Genomic DNA, 21504 nt, shown 5'->3' on the forward strand with positions numbered 1-21504 from the left:
CAAGATCCATCCATGTTGTCGCAAATGGTACTATTTCATTGTTTCTTATGGCAGAATAGTATTCCATTGTGTATATATGCCACAACTTCTTTATCCATTCATCTATCGAAACACTTTGGTTGTTTCCATGTCTTGGCCACCATAACTAAAGCCGCAATGAACATTGAAACACATATGTCTTGATGGATAACTGTTTTCAGATTTTTTGGGTAGATACCCAGGAGAGGGATTGCTGGGTCATACGGTAATTCTATTCTTAATTTTTTGAGGAACGTCCATACTGCCTTCCATAGCGGCTGCACCAATCTGCATTCCCACCAACAGTGTATGAGGGTTCCTTTTTCTCCACAGCCTATCCAACACTTGTTACTATTTGTCTTGTTGATGATAGCCATTCTAACTGGTGTGAGATGATATTTCATTGTGGTTTTTATTTGCATTTCTCTGATGTTTAGTGATGTTGAGCATTTTTTCATATGTCTATTGGCCATTTGTATGTCCTCTTTGGAGAAATGTCTATTCAAGTCCTCTGCCCATTTTTAAATTGGATTGTTTGTTTTTTGTTGTTGAGTTGTATGAGTTCCTTATATATTTATTGGAGGCTTGTTTGCAAAAATCTTCTCCCATTCAGTTGGTTGCCTCTTTATTTTGTCAGTGGTTTCTTTTGCTGTGCAGAAGCTTTTTAGTTTGATATAGTCCCATTCATTTATTTTAGCTTTTACTTCCCTTTTCTTTGGAGTCAAATTCATAAAATGCTCTTTGAATCCAAGGTCCATAAGTTTAGTACCGTGTTTCCCCGAAAATAAGACCTACCCCGAAAATAAGCCCCAGTTAAGATAGCCAGATGGACGCATTTAGTATGTTATAGCGATGTTCCTTCCCGAAGAAGATGACATGATTGTGTTTAAATAAATGTAGATTGTTGTACATGAAAAAATAAGACATCCCCTGAAAATATGACCTAATGCATCTTTTGGAGCAAAAATTAATATAAGACCCAGTCTTATTTTGGGGAAAATATGGTGTAAGACCCGATCTTATTTGTGGAGAAACACGGCACCTATGTTTTCTTCTATGCAGTTTATTGTTTCAGGTCTTATGTTTAGGTCTTTGATCCATTTTGAGTTAATTTTGGTACATGGTGAGAGACTGCTTTTATATGGAGGCAGAATTAAGTAGTTGTGACAGAGACCCTGTGGCCCACAAATGTAAAATATTTACAACCTGGCCTTTCACATCATGTAGCCTCTGGGAAATTCAGCAGTGCACCTGTGAGATAGTAAGAGTGAAAAAGCACATAAGTCCCTCATTTTTGAAAAGCGGCTTGACCTTAGACACCCCCTGAAGACACCCCCCCATGGAGACACCCAGGGATCCCTAGACTATACTTTAAACACCACTGATACAGAACATAGTGGATTCCATCAATCTCTAAAGCTATGATGAATTAGAAAACATTTTTTAATTGTGATAAAATATATGTAACACAGGCTTGGCTATCTTAACTATTTTTAAGTGTACACCTCAGGGGCATTAAATTTTCAGTCTTGTGCAAACATTACCACTATTTCCAAAACTTTTTCATCACCCCAAACAGAAACCCTGTAGCCATTAAATGGTAACTCTCCAGTCCACTGAGCTTACTTCCTTAGCCCCTGGTAACCTCTAATCTACTTTTCTGTCTCTATGAATTTGCCTGTTTAGGTTTTCATGTAAGTGAAGTCATACAGTATTTGTCCTTTTGAGTCTGGCTTATTTCACTTCAGATAATACTTTCAAGGTTCATCTGTGTCGTAGCAGTGTATCAGAACTTCATTCTTTTTTATGCCCGGACAGTATTCCCTTGTGTGTTTATACTACATTTTGTTTATCCATTCATCAGTTGATGGACATCTGGGTTGTTTTCACCTCTTAGCCATTGTGAATAATGCTGCTATGAACACTTGTGTGTAAGTATCTGTTTTAGTCCCTGTTTTCAAATTTTGTGGGAGTATCTAAGCGTAGAGTTGCTGGGTCATTTGGTAATTCTATGTTTAACTTCTTGGGGGTAATTCTATGTTTATCTTCTTGAGTACCAGCCAAACTTTTTCCACATAGCTGTACCATTTTATATTTCCACCAGCAATGTAAGGGTTCCGATTTTCCAAATCGTTGTCAACACTTGTTATTTTCCATTTTTTAAATTATAGCCATCATAGTAGATGTGGATTAGAAACTTCTACAACCATTAGCAAATTCCCAGTGTATCCTAATGATGTTATTAATTGGTAACCCATTTCCATTCATATTTTCTAAATATTGTCATCAAAACTAATTTTGAGGGATTTCCCCATAAGTACTCAGAAATGACTATGAAATATTGATATCAAGTCATATTTACAGTGTCTTTCTAATAGTTAAAATATATAATCCAATTTTGTTTTTTACTCTTTTGATTATTGTATCTAACATAGGCTCACTAAAAAAACATAAAATACAAAAGTATAAAGAAGGAACTCAAAATCAGATTTTTTTACATTTTCTGTGGTAAAATATACATGATACTAAAGTCATCATTTAACCATTTTTAAGTGTACATTTTTCTGGCAGTTAGCACATTCACATTGTTCTGCACAAATGATTTCCACCATCCATCTTCAGAACTTTTTTATCTTTTCCTGCTGAAACTCTATACCCGTTAAAACTAACTCGCTATTCTACCCCTGGCAACCACCATTACAATTTCTGTTTCTGTGAATTTGACTGCTCTAGGTTCCTCATATAAATGGAATCATACAACATTTGTCCTTTTGTGACTGGCTTATTTAACTTAGCATAATGTTTTTAGAGTTCATCCATGTTAGAGCATGTGTCAGAATTTCCTTCCATTTTGAGGCTAACATTCCATTATATGTATATACCACATTTTGTTTATCCATTCATCCATTGATGGACACTTGGGTTGCTATTATGAAAACGCTGCTATGAACATGGATGTACAAATCAAAATCACTTTTAATGCTACAACCAAGAGAAAATAACAATTAGCATTTTTGTATACTCCATTCTCGTATTTAATTTGTAATAAACATACACACCCATGCCTAGATATACATAATTCTAATAGAGATCACACTCAGAATAGTTTTTATCCTGTTTTTTGTTTTGTTTTATTCTTTGTGGGTTTTCCCCCTTAATATTTTTGTGTTCATTTATTCATATATTAAAAACATTTTCAAAAAATGCCATTTTATAATAGTGACCTAATGGTTTATTACATGGATATTCTGTGATTTAGTTAATCATTCTCTTATGGGACATATAGCTTTTATAAATAATGTTTTACATCAGTATTGGACAACATACCTGATTATTCTTAAGTATGTCTCTACAGGTATAGAAAAATTACTCTTAATATTTCCATTGTGGGATTTTTCGTATTTTAATGAGTGTGGTTTTCATTGGGAGGATGATTAAATAGCGCATAAGGTGAAAATATTTGGAAAAATATTTGACTGTCCATAGCATGCTATTTTAAGACTCAAACAACATAATTTCTGGTACTTGTGTATAATTTTAATAAACCAAGGTATCAGATTATCCCTTTTGAGTGATTTTTCTCAACATGCTGTTATTCCAATCTCTTCACTATGTGTCTTTTAATCCTCATGTACTTTGAGGTACTTTGGTAGTTTGAGGGAGGAATACCTTTTTGAAGTATAAAACAGCACTTACTATTAAATATAACTTGATTGTAGGCAAAGGTTTTATGAGACTATAATTCCAATTAAAACATTACTGAATTTCAATGTTTTGTGAATGTACTGAATACTTTTGTTTATCAGTTTTCTCTTAACCTACTTTTCCCCTCCCCTCTTTTTCAGAATGATGACTTTCAATGAGTTGGCTATATGGATTTTTTAAAGGACATATATTTGAAGTACTGTTCCTGAAAATCATGAACATTGACACAAATTCTACCTCTGTCAACTTTTATTTAAATCAGTGAATATTTATGTAAAAAAATTGGTTTAAAAGAGCTCTATCTATGTGTATATTTTCATACATATGACAGAACAAAGTATGTATTAATAGTGCTAACTGATGTTATAGCTGTATTTTTATTATTTTTGACTTAAATTTCTCAAACTGTTTATGCTGTGAATTAATATAATGTATTATTCATATTATGCTTTAATAATCTTTTTCTTAATGAGCCATGATGTATGTATGTAAATATTCTTACAGTACCTGCTTTTAAAGTGTTTTTAGTTTTCATGCCTGTGCTTATAACCTATATCTTTAACACAGTCACAAAGGGTTATCAACTTTGATGCTCTGCTGTCATGCTTAACTTTTTCTTCTAAGTGTAAAATTAATTACTTACCAATTTGTTGTCTATCATTGATGGGAATATATTTAGGTTTATTCTTACAGTAGCAGAGATCCTGATAAAATAATGATTACCATACATAATTTGTTATTGCCAACTAGAAGAACTGTGATGGGAAAAATTCATTTATATTTTATATTATATACAACATTATTTTGGCTTTCACATGAGCGCATAATACAAATTTATCAAAATCAAACTGAAAGCTGTATTCAGAATTTTGTAAAACAATAGACAGAAATTTGGGACATTTTTTTCAGTAAATAAAATTCCTCAATATAAAATTTCAGAGTATAAAAGTATATGAGATATAGTGAAAACATTTTTTTAAAATTCCAATATGCATTCAATAATATCAGATTTTTGTTTCTAAACCTTCTAATTTATCAGTCTTCCAGAATGGTATGTAAACACTGAACTATGGCATATAAAGTAGAAAACAGATTTTACAATTAATTTTCAAAGTTGTAATTTTAAAGAATTTAGACATATACATATATTAATTTAAAAACAGTAGTACAAAATAGAATATCAGATACAAAAACTAATCGTGTTTGAACCATACACATTTGAAGAAAATCCTGTTCTTAATAGATTTCATTATGATTGAAAAAGGAGAACTTAAAAACTAACAGGAAAATGGAAGGCCAGTTATTTACGATACATTTTGTTTCCTCTTGTGGTTTAATAAAGTGGAGTTTGTATGTGTGCGTCTGTATGTACCTGCGGGTGTGCAGTGCTCTTTTTCTAAAACTAGTATGCCTTATATGTTCAGGTTATGCCCTTTGCAATAATTCAGTGTATTTGGGTGTGATGTGGCTTACTTTACCACCATTTTTGTATTTTAGGTATTCCATCTCCCTTGTGTGAATTCATCTATTATAGCAAAATACAAGAGAAATGGGACTATTTGCAATGTCATGTGGAAGATCTTTTAATAAATGTGTGTAAATAAAAAGTTTTTGTTCCCACCTCTTCCCCTAAAGCAACAGCAGGATATATTTTGTTAGATATTTTATTTTTAATGTTTTCTATGATTAAAAAATATATACTTTTCCATAATTGTTATTTTTATAACCATGATACTATAATTTTTAAAAATTCATTTTATCTTAAAATACTGAATGTTCTAAGCTTTTATTGATGTTTTTAATTTGTTTTAAATAATTTTAAATTATGGAGATTTACATAGATTTTCCAATAAACATTCCAGTCAATTTACTTTCTTTCTTACAAATAGTATTTTTTAAAATAATCTTAGCAATATTCTTCTAAAATTAAGTACAGTTTAGTCAAATCATACTTTATCGTGGTGAGATAGGGAAATCTCTGAAATTAGGTTCCAGATACTTTTTTTTTTAAAGGGAACAGGACTTTATTGGGGAACAGTGTGTATTTCCAGGACTTTTTTCCAAGTCAAGTTGTTGTCCTTTCAAGTCTTAGTTGTGGAGGGTGCTGTTCAGCTTCAAGTTGTCCTTTTAGTCTTAGTTGTGGAGGGCGGAGCTCAGCTCCAGGTCCAGTTGCTGTTGCTAGTTGTAGGGGGCACAGCCCACCATCCCTTGCGGGAGTCGAACCGGCAACCTTGTGGTTGAGAGGAAGCGAACCAACCAATTGAGCCATCCGGGAGCTCAACGGCAGCTCAGCTCAAGGTGCTGTGTGCAATCTACTTGCAGGGGTTGCTGCCCACCATCCCTTGCGGGACTCGAGGAATCGAACTGGCAACCTGTGGTTGAGAGGATACGCCCCAACAAACTGAGCCATCCGGGAGGCAGCTCAGCTCAAGGTGCTGTGTTCAATCTTAGTTGCAGGGGGCCCTGCCCACGGTCCCTTGTGGGACTCGAGGAGTTGAACCAGCAACCTTGTGGTTGAGAGCCCACTGGCCCATGTGGGAATCGAAAGTTAGGAGCATGGAGCTCCAACCACCTGAGCCACCAGGCCGGCCCCACCAGACACTTTTTTAAACTGACTTTCTTTTATTAATTTCCAATTAGTTCTGAATATAAAAAATGAAGTCACAGTTTCAGTTAGAAATCCATCTACAAAATAAACAGGCTTGTGTGTGTGTACATTTTTCTCTTTTGCAAATGCTCTTTATTGAGACATTAATTACCATTGATTATGCCAGCTGCTACCTCACCTTATTACAACTTATCACACAGCTGTTCTCACACCCCTCCCCCCAATTCATAGAAAATTTTAGTACCTGGTTTACTGTCTTTTTACCATATTTCTATCATCAGTCTTTTTATGTCAGTATCTTCTTGGAACAGTGGTCATTGAGTGGTCCTGTATATTAGTTACCTTTTAAGAAAAACTGATTTCTAAAATCTATACCAGTCCAAAGAAATCAGACTGTGGAAGAGGTGTGGGCTTTTTTTTTTCCTTAAGGTTCTTTAGATGATTCTAATGTGCAGCCAGGATTTAAATTCCTAATCTGAGAAACTGACCAACCAAATTAATTTTATGACTCAATAGTGGGATTCAATTTACAGTTGAAAACTGCTATAGATCTCATTACCTCCACTGTCTCAACTTCTAGTATCCTACTCACCCCACTTTCTAGGTCACTGTTTATTATGCCTATCCCAATAATTCTTTGCCAGAATCTCCACTTGATTCCATCACCTAGCCCTGGTCTATAAGTCCATCACTCTCCCTTTGCTCTTTATCCAGCATAGATACCACTTTTCTTGCATATGCCCTAAATTCTCTTCTCCCTCTTGTCCCCCTTGAACTTAAACCCAAATCTTATTCATGTCCAACTACATCAATAACTCTATCTGTACCTAAGCAGCTGGATGAAAAGGATGGCAAAGAAAACAACCATGTTGAGTTTTCACTTGAAATGTATGGCCCTGAAAATCAAGGGCCCACAGCAGTGTGATAGTCCTTATACATTTTCCTAGTCAATTCACATTTAACCTCTGTTGTGGATTGAGTGTGTCCCCCCGCCACCCAATTTCTTTGTGGAAACCCTACTTTCCAGGGTGATTGTATTAGGAAGTGGGGCCTTTGGGAGGTAATTAGGTCATGAGGATGGAACCCTCATGAATGGGATTAGTGCCCTTGTAAAGGCACCGCGGAAAGCTCTGTCACTGTCATGTGGGGATACGAGAAATCAACAGTCTGCAAAACAGTAGAGTGCTCTCACCAGAACCCTACCATGCTGGCACATTCATCTTAGACTTCCAGACTCCAGAACTCCAGAACTGTGAGAAATAAATCTGTATTGTTTATAAACTGCCCAATCTATGGTAAATTGTTATAGCAGTCCAAACGGACTAAGACATTAAACTTCTCAATAGCTACACTTGGAAATGAGAGCAACGTAGTATTTTTAGAATATTGAAAGAAAAGAATTTTGAACCTATTTAGCTAGTTATGCTGTCATATCTAAAGGTGTAAGAAAAATCTAAGGCATACAAAGTCTCAGAAGATTTGTCAAGTGAAAATCCATATTGAAAACACTGGGAGGAAGTAATCAATTAGAGCAGTATAGGAGATGGTGGAGGGACAAAAAAAAAAAAGTATATGAGTATTTGTAATAATTCAAACCAAAAATTAGATTCGGAATAATACCAACATGCTGGATGGTGGGGAAGAGGAGAAAAAGAACAAAGGAACATGAGAAGAGGTAAAATACTTTTCTTCTTGGGAAAGGATGGAAATATTGATGTTTCAGAAATCAACAAGGAGGAAGAATATGAGTCTTACGAGCAACTATCATAATGATGTCACAGTAAACACTTACATAGAACTTTATTCTTATCAGGCATTATTCTAAGAATTTTATGTATATTAACTCATTTAATTCCCACAACAACCATTTTCTCCTTTATTCTCATTTTACAGATGAGAGCACAGGTAAGATTTGCCTGTGGACACATAGTAATGGCGAAGTTACCGTTCAACAATTTTAAAGCTGATTTAATGTTTAAACCAGCAGAAAAATACTTGATCTAAGGGAAAGTGGAAAAAAAGAAAAATACAGTAGGTGGAAAATATAAAACGATGGCAGAAATAAATCCTTATGTAAAGGTAACCACAGTAAACATAAATGAATATAACTCATCAATTAAAAGACAGAATCGGATTAGATTTTTAAAAAATATGTCAACTACAAGAGAAGAGTACTTAAAATAAAAAAAAAGCATAGAATGGAAATAAAAGCATGGAAAAGATTCACTAGGCAAATGGGAACCAAAAAGCTGGAGTACCAGTCTTGTTATCTGATGAGATAATATTTTAGGGGAAAGGAACCAATACATATATACTAGTGAACAACAAGAACAATAGAACAAGAAGATATAGTCATCATAAACACACCTATATAGGTATATACCTATAAAACTTCACACCCAACTAACAGAATTTTTTTCAAGCACATCTCTTACATTTGAAAAATAGACCACATAATAGCCCTTAAAGGAAGCCTCAAATTCAAAAGGTTTAAATCATATAAATCATTTATCTGACTCTAAGCCATAAATTAGACTATAATAATAAAAGGATGGAAAAAACTTCAATGTGTTTGGAAACTAAAAGATTTTTCTAAATTACCCTTTGGTGAAGATGAAAATCATAAAGGATGAAATAATTTAGACTGATAATTAAGTGGTAATTAAATCACTAGAATCAAAATTGTGGGACACACCTAAAGTCTGAGTAATGAGAGGAACACCTATAACATTAAACATGTTAATTAGGAAATAAAAACTTAACAAATGAGCAAGCATTTAACTCGAGATTAGAAAAAAGTAACAGCAACTCCCGCTCCACAACCCCCATCCCCTGCATAATTACCAAAATAATAAAGGACAAACAGTAAGTTTGAAAACACCAACCACAAAAATGTTGACAGAAACAAGAGTTCAATCTATAAAAGGACTGAATAATAAACTTTATTTGAAGCAAGATTTTGTGCAAGTTTCTAATTTATTGTATTTTTATCAAAGAATATGGTCTGCATGAGTTTTGCTTTTTGAATGCTTTCTGTTTGTTGGGCACATATTTCTTGATATCTTTTATTTTTTTAATTTTTTTATTGCGGAGCAGTGTATTTCTCCAGGGCCCATCAGCTCCAAGTCGTTGTCCTTCAATCTAGCTGTGGAGGGCGCAGCTCACCGGCCTACCTGGCAATGGACCTGGCAACCCTGTTGTTCAGAGCCTACGCTCCAACTAACTGAGCCATCCAGCTGCCCCTTGACATCTTTTAGATCAAGCTTGTTAATTCTCTATTTAGTTATCTTTGTCTATGTGACATATCAATTTCTAAGGAAAGTTGAAAACTCTCCCACTTACGAAAGCAGATTTTTAACTTTTCCTTTTATTTCACTTTTTGGCTTAATTTAAAAGCTCTTATTGTTAGATGCGTAAAGTTTCAGGACTGTAATTTTTTTTGTTGTCTTACACCTTTTAACATTTGATACTTTTTACCTTGAAACCACTTTCACCAGATATTAATATTGCTACTTATGCTTTCTTCACTTTTTAAAAATAGGTTTATTGAGATATAATTTATGTATCTCCATACAACTCACCCATTTAAATTGTATGAGTCAATGATTTTTAGTACATTCACAGAGTTGTGCAACCATTACCATAATCAATTTTAGAACATTTTCATCATCCCCAAAACAAATCCCATATCCATTAAGAATTGCTCTCCATTTCCCCCAATTCTCCTCCCCCAACCATAAATATACTACTGTGTCTACAGATTTGCCTGTCTGGACATTTGATATAAATGGAATTATACAGTATATGGTCTTTAGTGCCTGGCTTCTTTCACTGAGCATAACATTTTCAAGGTTTATCCATGTGCTAACATGTGTCAGTACTTCATTCCTTTTTATTGCCAAATAATAGTCCATTGTATGGATAATGCCTTATTTTGTTTAATCCATTCGACAGTTGATGGACATTTGGATTGTTTCCACTTTGGGCCATGATAAATAATGCTACTATAAGCATTCAGGTACATGTTTTGTGTGGACATACATTTTTATTTCTCTTGAGTGTATACCTAAGAATGGAATTTCTGAGTCATCGTTAACCTTTTTAGGAAGCGCTGTTTCCCAAAGTGGATGCACCATTTTACATTACCACTAGCAATGTATGAGGATTCCAATTTTTCTACATCCTCACCAACACTTATTATCTTTTTCAGTGTAGCTATCGTAGTGGGTATAAAGTGGTATTTCATTGTGGTTTTGATTTGCAGTTCCCTGATGGTTAATGGTGTTGAACATCTTTGCATTTGCGTATTGGCCATCTGTATATCTTCATTGGAGAAATGTCTATTGAGAGTCTTTACCCATTTTAAAATTGGGATACTATTGAGCTGTAGAGTTGTACAAGTTTTTATATATTCTATATATTTTATATATTCTGTCCCTTATCAGAAATATAATCTGCAAATATATTTTCCCATTCTGTGGGTCATATTTTCACTCTCTTGATGATAGCATTTGTAGAACAAAAGTTTTAAAATTTTATTTATTTTTTGTTGCTTGTGCTTTTGGGATCATATCTAAGAAAGCTTTGTGTAACCCTGAAGGATGTGAAGATTTACTCCTATGTTTTCTTCTAAGAGTTTTATAGTTTTAGCTCTTACTTTTAGGACTATATCCATTTTGAATTATTTTTGTATATGGTGTAAGATAGCAGTCCAGCTTCATTCTTTTTTTTCCCAGCTGCATTCTTTTGCATATTTTGATATCCAGCTGTCCCTATATGCATTCTTTTCATATGTGCCTAGTATACTCTTCCACTACTTTATTTTTAGACACCATCATAACTTTGTAATCTAGATGTAAGATATGCGAGATAAAACAGTTATTCTCATTCTACAGGTTTGAGGAAATATCTGAAGTTAAGTGAATTATCCATGGACCCATGCCTAAGGACAGAAAGTCAATACTATGGATAGATGTTCTGATTCTCACTCCATCCCAGGAGCTGCTGCCTGTCCTCTGAGCCACTTAAAAAGCCCACCTCACTCACCTTGAACTCAGAATATTCACAACAGTCCATCCCCTGAAATGGCCAGGAGGGATTTACTAACCTTATGTCTAATGGAAACTTTCAAAATGATGGTATACTTCAGTTTTCTCACTTTGGAGGTCAAGGCTGCTGGGAAGACACAACAGAGTTCTGAGGAAGCTGCAAGGGACAACGAAGATACTTCCTATACTACAATATTTCTATTACTTTAGCTTTTGCTTTTTTCTCTTTATTATTATGTATGACTTTTATCTGCACAATTACTTTTTGTCCCACTCAGTTCCTTAGTCTCTTCTCCCAGTGAAAGATCTTACTATTGTACCCCTTTCCTGAGCTCTAAGAAAATGCAATGTGTACACAGGAATGATTAAGCAGACATGGGGGAGTACAGAATCAAGAAGCTTTGGAAATCTGTGGTCTAACTCAGGGGTTCGCAACCTTGGCACTATTGACATTTTGAGCTAGATAATTCTTGGTTGTGGGACGGTCCTGCGCATTGTAGACTTTTTAGCAGCATCTCTGGCCTTTACCCACTAGATGCCAGTAGTCGCACTTGCCAACTAGTTGTGACAACCAAAACTGTCTCCAGACACTGCCAAACATCTTCTAGAGGACAAAATTACCCACAATGGAGAACTAGTGGTTTAACTATATAATTTCTTCCTCACATACTTTCTGTCACCCCAATAAGCAGTTAAATGGTTAAATATTTTAAAAACTCCTAGTGTTCTCCATCTTTCTTTTGTATTGTATTATGCTCTCTGAAAATCTGTCTTGACTGATAGGCAGTTAGCTATTTCAAAAGTGGAATAGTGGACTGATAGCTGGTGTGAGGTGCCACACTGTTGTTACAGCCATGTATGTAGAAACCATGAACCATTATGTTTGAAAAGCGAGGGAAAAACAGCACCTGTCTAAAGTGTGGTCTGATTTCTGAGGCTCATAAGACACCAAGTCCAGCTAGAGAGCTCTAATGTACCCCTTTCCTGAGCTCTAAGAAAATGCAATGTGTACACAGGAATGATTAAGCAGACATGGGGGAGTACAGAATCAAGAAGCTTTGGAAATCTGTGGTCTAACTCAGGGGTTCGCAACCTTGGCACTATTGACATTTTGAGCTAGATAATTCTTGGTTGTGGGACGGTCCTGCGCATTGTAGACTTTTTAGCAGCATCTCTGGCCTTTACCCACTAGATGCCAGTAGTCGCACTTGCCAACTAGTTGTGACAACCAAAACTGTCTCCAGACACTGCCAAACATCTTCTAGAGGACAAAATTACCCACAATGGAGAACTAGTGGTTTAACTATATAATTTCTTCCTCACATACTTTCTGTCACCCCAATAAGCAGTTAAATGGTTAAATATTTTAAAAACTCCTAGTGTTCTCCATCTTTCTTTTGTATTGTATTATGCTCTCTGAAAATCTGTCTTGACTGATAGGCAGTTAGCTATTTCAAAAGTGGAATAGTGGACTGATAGCTGGTGTGAGGTGCCACACTGTTGTTACAGCCATGTATGTAGAAACCATGAACCATTATGTTTGAAAAGCGAGGGAAAAACAGCACCTGTCTAAAGTGTGGTCTGATTTCTGAGGCTCATAAGACACCAAGTCCAGCTAGAGAGCTCTAATGTAAGCATAAGTTCTCTAGAACTCTTTCAATATTTTAAGGGTGTGTTATTTGGGATATACCTTGCTTGGCAAAATTTAAAGGCAGTAGACCAATACCTGATTTATGTAAACTTGAATTTTTTATAGAGTATGTTTTCATGTAGTTGGCAAAACTATAATATATCAACAAAAAGACTTCAGGTATATGTTGTACACAGATTTAATTTTTTACTTTGGGGAACTTCTAGTGCTACTGTAGTAAATCCAAAGGAACTTCCTCAACCCTTTATAAAACTCTTCACTAGTCTTTATTTGGAATAAAGCAGGCATACTTTAGGATATGTAAGCAATGAACAACTGAATGAAATCTATATTTACAAAAATACACAACCTGGTATGAATTAAAATGTTTATCTGGGAAAACCCAGTTGGATAAGTAACATGCACTAGATTCTCCCAGTATCAAAGCTGTTCCTTCTAAGTCATGCACCTGCATTTGAATTATTAGTCCCGTGTTTTGCATTGAGACTTCTAGCTTATTAGGGTTACCTTTCATTGTTTGCATCTTTTGTCACTAAGGATTTTTTTTGCTTTGTTTTAAATTTCCTGATTAGTAACAATACTAAATTCAGCATCTTTGCATGAATAACAAAGAAAAAGATCACCAAAAATTGATTTACAAGAGTTTCATTGAAATATTCATAGCAAAAAGTATGAAGGAAAAGTCTGTGTTTCCAGTTAGGCCACAAAAGGAAAAGACAAATATTTTCCTTAAAACATCAAAGTCAATATTTAATTTCATTATGGCTAGGATCAATGATGCCCAATGGCAATGTCACTGTTGTGACGTACAGCGACTCAGCAAAGCGATTCCAAACTTCTCTATTTCTGTGTGGCATCTTTAAACTTGTTCGACTCTCAGGAGTCCCAGTGCCATTTCTCACTGTCGGGGCTCTGCAGGACGAAACAATCTGAGTCCGGGTCGCTTCCGTTAGTCTCCGGCTCATCCAGGTAACCAAGGGTCGGATTTGCATCGCGTGGGGTTGTGACTGGCGATCGTGGGTTCTTGCCTCATGTGAGGCTCCTGTGAACCCATCGCAGTAACCTCAGACCCCACGCGCCCAGCCACACCTCAGGCCATCCCCTTACAGTGGTGGGGAGGGCAGTGATCAACCCCACGCCCTTCCCTGCGGCTCCCGGTGTCTGGGCACCTCCTGGGAGGGGCGCAGTCTCGCGCGCGCCACTGCCGGAGGGCGCAAGAGGGAACTTGGGGCGTCGGGTGCCCCGCAGCGGCGCCCCGCGAATAGGGGCGAAGCCGGGCGGGGCGGCGGCGCGGGTCCGAGCGCCCGAGGCGCCGGCGGAGCATGTGACCACGCCGCGCGGGGCCCGGCGCGCAGTGCCGCGCGGCGGCGGCGGCGGGGAGAGCAATGGAGGCCGCGGCCGCCTGAGAGGCGGGTGCGCTGCTGGTGCTGCTGCGGAGGCTGTGGTGCTGCGGGGCAGCGGCGGGCTGGGCAGCGGCGGGCTGGGCAGCCGCGTCTGCCGCCCGCGCAGGACCACCCATCACCCGCCAGCTGCTCTGCCGGCCACGGCGCCAGGCGGAGACCTCAGGTGAGCGCCCTGGCGGCCCGCGGCGGGAGCCAGACAATGGGGGCAGCGGGCGGGCTTCTTCCCTCCACTCACGAAACCCGGGGCCGGGCCCCCCGGCGCCCCGGGATCCCCGATCTTGCCCTTGCTATGGCAGCGTGGGGTCTGCGAGGCGGGCGGTGGACTTTGGGGCGGTGTCCCGGCGTGTGCGGCGCGGACCCTCCCGGAGGAACCCGCGCGCGGTGTGAGCCGCTTGGGATCCCACTCGAGGGAACCTGCGGACATGCTGAGTCCTCGGGAACTTGCCGAGAGCGTGGGACCTTCTTATTCCTTCTCTCCTTCCCGCGCCGCGGCATGCTGTCCCGGGGTCCCCGGCTGGGGTCCCGGCTGCGGCGTGGAGGCGAGCGAGACTCTGGGATCTCGGACGTTGACCAGGGTCTGGGATCTCGGACACTGGGATCTCTGGACTCTGAGATCTCGGACGCTGACCAGGGGCAGCCCTCTACCCCCGCCTGCGCTACATTGCTTTGTTTAACCTCTGCCAAGCCATTTCACACCAACTCTTGTTGCCCCAATTCTGATGCGCCCCCGGTGTGATGGCTAAGGCAGGACAAAGGTTTTCCCTGTTTACCAAGGGCTGGAGCCGGGAGATTGCTCGCTTCCAATGGTGTAAAATGTGTTTTCCTTATCTTCTCCCAGGGTTTCTGGCGATGGTTTTCCTGGTTCTATAACCGTCCTTTCTTGCAGAGCTCTGTAGTGGCGAGATTACACCTAATCCTACGGATACGGTGGGTGGGGTATGGCTTTTATTCATGGTTATCAGTAAACAGGAGGGCAGGCGTTTACATTTTATATTAAATGTTCTCAGAATAGACGCATCGGAATCATTTTCTGAATTCTGGATTTTAAGCGACTATGTATATTTAAAGACACGTTGATTCCGTGGGTGTTGGGAGGAGGGACAAAACCTAGTAACTACGACTATGTGTTGTGAAATTTTAATAGGGTTTTATGAATAATAATCTGGAAACTGATCTGGTGTAGGTGTGTGTGTGTGTGTGTGTGTGTGTGTGTGTGTGTGTGTGTGTTGGGGCTCGTGGTGATGCAGAGGGAGTGGTTAGAATACAAAGGATAAGGCAGTTTTAGTAAAACATTCTTAGTAAATATCCTGCAGCAAATTTTCAATTCATTAAGTTGTCATTAAATCTTCGTTTCCCTGTAAAAATCACCTATAGTAGCTGCTGAATTATGTATACAATGGCTAACAATTATTTGGCATTGCATGTGACTCAGGAATCTGAAAACAATCAATTTTGAGTAATTTTTAAAAGTCAACAAAGGAGCACACTTTCACTACTACTACCCCCTGTATTCTATGAGAACACTGAATCCTCCTTCAAAATATTCAACAGAAAATTGCCTGTATGGAAAAAAAATCAAAGGCAGGTTTTTTAAAGAAACATTTTGAAGAATGCATTTATATAGGCGATAATGATTACATTATCGATTACTTCAACTCAGAAATGTGACAGGAAAAAAATCATGCTACAAGATCACACCTTTTCAGTATTATTTAAAATGTGTTTTTTTAAAAACCTTATTTTTACAGTCACCTCCAACATGGAGAAACTTTCACTCTAAAGACTTAGCAGTAATTGGCACTGAATTTGGAGTCAGGAAGATAATAATACAGACTTAATGTATTAAGGCAATTGGTGTGAGAAACAAAAGCTACCACACACAGGTATACCTCCTTTTATTGAGCTCAGCTTTATTGCGCTTCACAGGTGTTGCATTTTTTTTTTTTTTTAACAAATTAAAAGCAAGGCCCTCTACCTGCAAAAAGATCACTACTCACTTTATTGCGGTGGCCTAGAATGGAACCTGCAATATCTCCGAGGCATGCCTGTAGTTCTTTCTAAACTATAAAGCACTATAATAAAGGTAAATTATTATTATTATTATTACTATTATTATTATTACTACTACTACTACTACTACTAGATGAGGAGACTGTATTTTACAATTTTCTCTTACACAATATTGGAAAAATTAATTCAAATTAATATGAAATTCTCCAGGGCAAGGGATGGTCTTAGTCTTTTTTTTTGTAGTCTACATTTCTAATCTGGTATATACTAAATATTTGCTAAATTGTTGTAGAAAGGATGAATTAATGAAAAATACAATACAAATGGGTAAAACATGATAAAAATCAAGTTGGTTTACTTCTTTTAGTTTAATGAACATTTACTGAAAGCCTACGATGTGCCAAGAACTGTGCATAGTGTTTCCACATACAGTTTATAAAAGCCTGGTGACCTTCCTTTTTTTGATGCTATTTGATGTATGTTTCTATAATGAATGGGGCCCCTTGGGTGGTATTAATGATCATCTCATATAACTGAGTAGCACAAAGGAACATTTCACTTGTTATATGTACATATACTTCCTCACAATGGCCTGTGGGGAGGCAGGGCAGATATTATCATTCCCGTTTTGTAGGTGAGGAAATCCAGACACAGTGCGATTAAATGACTTGCCAACTCTTCGCCACTGAAGCAGCCATGCCAGGGACCAAAGCTGGATCTCATGCCTAGTACTTTCACCTCTGAATCACACTGCCTTCTCCAAGATATGCTGTACCTCTAGAAAATCACTCTGGAAGTAGGCCTCATGAAAAAGTCTACATTTTGAATAACTTTTCTATCAGGAAAAGTTATATTTTACAACCTGCTACTTATGAAGTAGTTAAATGTGCAAGTTCTGGAGTCTGTGACTAAATTTGAACCCTGGATTTACCAGTTACCAGCTCTGCATCCTTGGCAGTGACTTAATCTAAGTCTCAGTTTCCTCATTAGTAAAATTGAGAAAGTTATAGTACCTACCTTACAGGATTTGGGGGAAGATGAAATAGCATATGTGCCTAGCACAATGTCTAGTAGAAACTAAGCATTCAGTGTCAATAATTGTTGTTATTATAATGTGAAGCAGTGGTTTTTAAACTTTTTAGCACAGTAAGAGATGTGTTTTATGTTGTTATTCAGTTTACAGATACATTACAAAATGTGTTTAATTTTATAAAAAATTCATGAATCAATACTTAGACTTCCTATGTACAATGCGTTCTTATATTTTTTATTCTATTTAGAAATGCTGGTTGAGATCCACTAAATGATTTCACATCCATTAATGGGTGGGTCAGCACCTGCAGTTTGAAAACCACTAATGTAAAGGATAATCAGGTTAAGTGCATTAAAAAAAAATCTGTTATTGAATCTTTATATTTTTCCTTCTAATGATTTACAATATCAGTTGGAATTTGAATATTAAATTACACTGAATATAGGTTTTTAAACATTTCTTAGTAATTACAGTCATTTATTGAGTATTTATTATGGACTAGGTACTGTGCCAATCAGCCTATTTATATATGTTATCTAATTTAGTGCTCACAACAGCCTGTAGTTTGGCCTTGTGTTTCCATTTGTTAATTGAAATTAAGACTCAAAGAGGTTTTATTTACTTGCCCCACATCATAAAGTTAGTAAGAGATGGAGCAAAAATTCAAAGAGATGGAGCTTTGTTTGACCCCAAAGCTCTCTGCTTTCCCCTACACTCTGTTCTGATGTTCTCTCACCGTGATTTCTGAGGATGTATCTGTGGGGGCAGAGCCCCAGAAAGTAGTTTACAGGCTCTCGGCCTCACGTGGAGGGGTGCTGGCTGGGGTAGTAGATGGCCATCAGCTGGGGCTGGTTGGCCGTCAGCTGTAGCCATTGAGCCATTAGCCACTAATATAACTGCTGTGGCTACAAAGGAGAGCCGAGGAGAGTGGAGGAGAGTGAAAGAGAGTCGTCGGTGGGTTGCAGACAAAACGGACAGCAGGTCACACGTCCAGTGAACCCAGCCTCCAGTGAGACCGTAGTGGTATGACTCCCCTACCTATGGCTCCGTGGGTGTTCCTTTTTGGCCTCACCATATCCTGCGTTCTTGTATGGGGAGCGGGAGCAGAGACCCCGCAGGCCTCCCTGCACGACAGTATCATTTCTTCTTTTAGGTAAATTTGAATGGCGATATTGAGAATTTACCTGTTGTGGTACATCTTTTATAGTTTCCTTTAAAAGAACCCATTTGAAGACAATTTTGAACTTAGTAAAGTAAGAAGGCATACTGGGTAAACTAGTAATTTATTTTGACTTTGCTGGTCCTTAATGTAAATATTTCAGAATAGCTTCTCAGGTTTTTATGGTAGATTCAATTAATTGGTCAGTTTTATTGAGCACCCACAGGTGTAATATATCTTCAGAAGAGACAGGAAAACTATGTAACTATAAAAATACTTCATTACGAATGAGTGTCAGCTTTTGTTAGGCACAAAATGAAGACTTAAGAGCTGCAAAGAGTACTTTACAGTGTATTGATTTGTCTCAGAATCACCAGGCAGTAAAGTATTTATGTAAAATACTTATAAGAAACCACCGCTAACTGTCCTATTAATTTATTTTTTTGTATTTCAGTTTTTGCAAGTATTTCTTAAATTTTTAGCAGTATTTTAATTTAAAAATGTGGGTATTTCTGGGACTTTTCTCTTTTAAAAATACTGAGAAAGAATGTTAAAGAAATATATTTTATAAATAGTACTTAGAATACAAATACATGATTAAGTGACAATGAAAGGCAAATTTCACTGTTTTTTTCATACTATGTCTTGTAGATTGACTTGTAGTGTCTGGTTTGCATATTACTGTCGTTATGTAGGAGTGTATCTTATGAATAAGACGATTACCAGGTGCTTAAAGATATATAAATATGCTCCTGCTTTTGCATCGTAGCTTCTGTGTACATGGAGCTTTACAGTTTGTTTAAACAGTTTATTTATTGAATTAAGGTTTGTCTTTTCAAACTGATAGTTTTTGAAATCAGTTCGTGTAGCTCATGACAAAGAACAGCCATTTCATGGTTTATTAATGAGGTTTGAAAATCCATTTATTTCTCTTCATCAGTCCTCATTTTCTATTAAGATTAGATAACAATGAATGTACTATTTCGTTTATTGTTGAATATCAGATTTCATGCTGAGGTTAGCCCTCAAAAAATCGTTTTGTCCCTAATGAGATTGTGTACAAATGTGGTGAACTTACGTTTTATGCTTATTTTAGTAATTTATTTCTTTTGTCTAACTCTTAACCCTTAATGGATTGTATATGTGCTGCCGAAGCGAGCACCCCGTTAATTGATTATATATTAAAAAAAAAATTCCAGCCATTGAGTGTTCACTGTAATTTGTATGTTCAGGCAGATACTAAACTCAGTTACCACTACATTTTGTACTACTTTTATTCTTGATGTGAAAATTCTTAGAGATAGGAGAGCAAAATCAATTTAGCTATTTACTTGTACTAGTGGTTTTGAGGCAGATACATATGCATATTTCAGGTTAACAGATGTGTATGATTTCTACAGATATATAAGAAGTGCAAGATTACAAACTCTTAATCCATAAATTTTAAAATATCATTTTAAGTAACTTTATGAAATAAAACTGAGTAAAAACGTTGAGGAGATGTCAAATGCCTTGCAGTCACATGTTACCAGAAATATTTAAGAAGTCAAATAGCACAACCATATATAATAGCTTTTATAGTCTAGTAAGTGTGCATGTGGAAAGGTGATTCCATTTAAAATGTCAGAAATGAAAAACAGAAATATTGTTACTCAGATTTTAAATTCTTCACTAGCTCTTCCATATGTTTGTAGAATGTTTCAAATAATTTTTTTGAGGCTTAAGTGGAAATTTCAATAAACTTGCTTCTGAAACCATTATGGACTTAAATATTAAGTATTTGAGTAAAAGATACAGAAACTGCATCCCTGAAACACTTTGGGAAATATTTAGATCAGAAGTAAGTACTCAGCTCAGTAAAGACAGGTCATTAGAATTTAAGAGCAGATAGCAGCTGCTCAGAGGAATTATTCCCAGTAACGATAAAGGAAGGAAAACTTGCTAAAAAGGTGTAGGGCTTTTTACCAGGAAAAGTAAGAACAACCCACCCAGAGCTCCACTGGTCTCGTCCCACTCACCTGGTGGGGAATTGGTTGGCATTAAGTGGGAGATGGGGAGCAGGTGGGGTGATGGGCTGCAATAGAGGAACTTGGTTATTACTGAATCTAAAATAAGCTGGATTGAATAAATCATCTAAAAATTCTTGTATATAATTGTTAGCCCAGGGTGTCCTCATTTGGGAGAAACCAAAAGGAAAGGCCATGGTCCCAAGATCACTGTATTTGGAAGAGGAAACATCAGAAATCCATTGTGAAGGCCATTCATGGTCTCAGGTGGGGGCCACAGCTGATGTTTTTAGGGAAGCTTGTGACAGATTCAGCAGATCTGCTAAGCCACTGCTGATGAATTCCAGGCTGCCCTAAATGATTGCATTTAGGGTATTCCTCATTTTGAAAAGTTCTTAATAAATTTAGTGACTTTTTCTTTACCAGAGTATATTGTGACAGATGCAATGAGCTTTCTTGGCACTTATAAGCTGCTGCCCTAGCTATGTTTGTGATGGGTTAACTGTTCTCTGGAGTTAATGAGGTCAGGGTCACAGGTTCAATTCCTGGGAAGGCCAGTTAGCTTTGCTTTGTTCTCCACTCTCATATGGTGCTTTTCACCCAGACCAGCCATCTGGCGTGGTCAGCTCATTGATCACAAAGGGACTAATAAGCAAGACAGTGTGGGAGAAGCAGCATGAATCTTTCTCAGTGCATGCTGAGTAATTAGAGAAACAGTTCCAAAAGCATGTGCAAATTTGTGTTTTATGTATTATCTTAATATGTGGAAGGTAACATGATTATCAAATATTTTTGTCATTTCTGTTGAATTCTTATTTTTAACATTATTTTTTCTTTAGTTAGGAATTTTTAGGAGTCTCATT

General features: G+C 37.2%; 2 protein-coding genes across 10 annotated transcripts in view; both read left to right on the plus strand.

Annotated features, from left to right (window-relative positions):
* CEP135 (centrosomal protein 135) overlaps positions 1-6438 on the plus strand; it is a 77457-nt gene extending 71019 nt beyond the window's left edge. For all 7 annotated transcript variants that reach the window (XM_088791035.1, XM_088791050.1, XM_088791039.1 and 4 more), the window contains one exon: positions 3864-6438. The gene's annotated coding sequence lies outside the window, so the exon portion shown is untranslated. The remainder of the gene's footprint in view (positions 1-3863) is intronic.
* A 7817-nt stretch (positions 6439-14255) lies between these two features.
* CRACD (capping protein inhibiting regulator of actin dynamics) overlaps positions 14256-21504 on the plus strand; it is a 255700-nt gene continuing 248451 nt past the window's right edge. The window contains exon 1 of one of the 3 annotated variants that reach the window (XM_019740144.3): positions 14256-14596. The gene's annotated coding sequence lies outside the window, so the exon portion shown is untranslated. The remainder of the gene's footprint in view (positions 14597-21504) is intronic. The other 2 variants (XM_019740149.3, XM_074324517.2) reach the window with 2 other exon arrangements.

This window comes from Rhinolophus sinicus, chromosome 1 (genome assembly GCF_057876585.1).
Source record: "Rhinolophus sinicus isolate RSI-liver-muscle chromosome 1, RSI-T2T, whole genome shotgun sequence".
NCBI classification, from domain to species: domain Eukaryota; kingdom Metazoa; phylum Chordata; class Mammalia; order Chiroptera; family Rhinolophidae; genus Rhinolophus; species Rhinolophus sinicus.